Genomic DNA, 3,056 nt, shown 5'->3' with positions numbered 1-3,056 from the left:
GAGAGAGAGAGAGACTCAGAATGATAAAAAAAAACATGTGATATTAGAGATAAGGGTATAATGGTCATGTAAAAAGTGTGAAAATAGACATTTTTATCATTTAAGATATTATGAGGTGACAATTTTATCACGTAACATATTTTAATGGTGATATTTTTATCAAGTGGAACATTTGAAAACTATTTTATCATTTGTACCTTCAAATGGTAGTTTAATGTTATATACCCTAAAAAAAAATAGTACATTCATTCATTTAAGGAAACAAGAGACAACTGATGATGTGCATAAGGAAGCAAAAGTCCTAAACTTACATCATAGACAAAATACCAAATTGAGGCCCAAAAGCCCAACAACAAAAAACAACCCTAGATCTAAGACCACAACAGACTGTCACAGAGAGATCAGCTGCCATGACTGCCGACTAGGGCTAGTATTGATAGGCATACCGATTTTGTTTACCAATACTATGTACCAACCAACTTATGATTAGTAGGCAAAATCCTCTACCAAAACCAACTGCTAAAGTTGGTATACCGATTTAGTTGGTACGGTTGGTAATAGACATCTACCAAGTTTAGATTGTGGCCCAAAAACTGAAGTGATAAATATAATTTTTACACAAATATAATGTAATGATAGCTTTGGTCTGGTGATATGTGGTCATATTTTCCATCAGAGCAACCATGGTTTCGAAAAATACCTCTTGCCAAAATTTAAACATTTTATATTTTAATTGTATTTATATCTATAGGATGTTATAAATATAAAACAATACATATGTTACAATAATGGCCCCTTGTCCTTTAATGGTTGGGAGTGAGAGTTGCTTGAAAAAGGTTTAAAGTTTGAGTCTCACCTCCGTAACGGATTCTTAACATTTTGTATTATTTATATATGTAGAATGTTATAAATATAAAATATGCATTTACCATAATGAAGGCGCATTGTGTTTCAGTGGTTGGAAGTAAAGGTTCTCTGTAAGAGGTTAGACGTTCAATTCTCGTTTCCTACATAGATATGAGTGTATTTTTATATAAGTACACATATATGGTTGGTACGGTATACCGATGATATGGAAATCTCAATACCAAGTACCAACTATGTTACCTAGACTGGTACAATATACCATACCAAATAAGTCAGTTATCGAGTCTTTGGTATACCAACTAGGTTGGTACGGTTGGTTGGTTTCGATAGAACCCAAATTGCCAACCCTACTGCCGACCACCAAGCTGCAGAGAGAGACACCAATCAAAGCTTCACTTCCAAAAGCCATAGGTATATCCACCATCATTCTCCAAACCAGAACACTTTACAAAGGAAGAATGAGGATACCATAGAACAAGAGAACGACCTCGTGGGGGTGGAGACCACCTTTGCAACACAACGCCACTGGTCCGGGGACATCCACTCACATCGGTGAAGTACCAGTTCGACAGTTATTCATAGGTGTAGAGTTAGGTGCATAAACCCAAGTCAAGAGCCAAAAGTGAGGGGATTTGGGGGAAAAAACGATGGGAGGGAAGGTGAGAGGTGAAGTTGGATGAGGATGACAGAAGTGAAACTAGGCATTTGTGGAGGAAAAGGACTGAGCAAAGAAAGCAATAAAAAGAATGAGACATAGAAGCCTTAGATATGAGACAAGGCTCAGGGAAAACTCACCACAGAGGGTGGAGACTCTCACCACAAAGGGTGGAGGAACTGAAGCCATTGACTCTCAAAACTGCAGAGCGACACGAGATGTTGGAGTTAAAGCAGAAAAATTATGGAGATTTTGAGTTGTTTTTTTTTATTTTTTTTTTTATAATTTTAAATAGTCAGTTACGACTTTCATAAATTTAGATAAAGCGAAGACCTGAAGTTGTCATTACATACTCTACCGCTATCATCTACAGATAGACAAATATACTACTTTTTAGTAATCGTACTCATAAAACACCCTAGGCCAAGTATCCTAAAGAGTGAACCCGCAAGAAATAGAACAACTGAAACTAAAAAAAAAACTAACTAAAGAATAGAGCTGGCAAGCCCAACATAGCAACCCAATGAGGCAACCCAAGGAGAGCGCACGCCATACTCATCAAGTCAGAATTAGACCAGCCCATGCACCACCATCATCCTCCTCCCCGAACGATCCCGTCGGCCAAGATCTAGTGACCAAGCCTGCAACACCGCGACCATCCTTTCCCGTCACCATAGCTCCAGCATCGGCAATCCAAGACTCCCTAGCCAAGCCGTTGCATTCGTGCGCCACCCTAGACCCATCCCTGATCTAGATCTTCACATCCAACACCGTCAAAGAACGTCATAGGAAAAAAGAACCAAACTCGGGCTCCAAACTAGCAGCGTACCCTCACCGTCGTCACACCAACCCAGCCAAACCCTGCCCTGAAATCTTGCGCCATCTTAATCTCCTCTGGCATATCCCAAGAGGCAATAGACCATACCAGAAGCATGAGACTTTGATTACTTGAAGAATGAGATCGTTTCCCCGTCCGGCAGCATACCCTATGACAACCACAAAGGCCGGAGACCTTCGCCGGCGTCCGGGTGCCATCGGACGAGACCAAGATTGTAGTTTGGAGGCGGAGCGGCGATAGTAGGCTAGGGTTTTTCTTTTTACGTTGATCTGAAGATTTTGAGTTTTGCTTTCCTATAATAGCTAACCATTCGAGTTACATCCAAGTTCAGAATGTCAATGATACAACCTAGAGGGGCATCTAGCAAAATTATAGGATTTGAAGCTACATATGTTGTCCTAGCCAATCTGTGTGCCACTATATTGCAAGTTCTACTGATATGCAGTATAGTAATCATAGGCATAGATGAAAGAGACTCACAGATGACAAACTTTATTGACATATACAGTGCATGATTTATTTAATAATTAAAAAAAAAAAGAAGAAGTCAAATGAACATACGACACGCCGAAAAGAACATACGACACGCCGTTGTGCGCAGCAGGAACGAACAACCGAAAATACGATCCATCCATCCGTGTAGCCCAGGCCCAGTTAGAGAGCAGCCGTCTCCATTTGCCGCCCCTCTCTCCCTCT

Source organism: Fragaria vesca, linkage group LG7 (assembly GCF_000184155.1).
Source record: "Fragaria vesca subsp. vesca linkage group LG7, FraVesHawaii_1.0, whole genome shotgun sequence".
Taxonomy (NCBI): domain Eukaryota; kingdom Viridiplantae; phylum Streptophyta; class Magnoliopsida; order Rosales; family Rosaceae; genus Fragaria; species Fragaria vesca.
The sequence above is the reverse complement of the archived record's forward strand: the minus strand, read 5'-3'. Positions refer to the sequence as shown.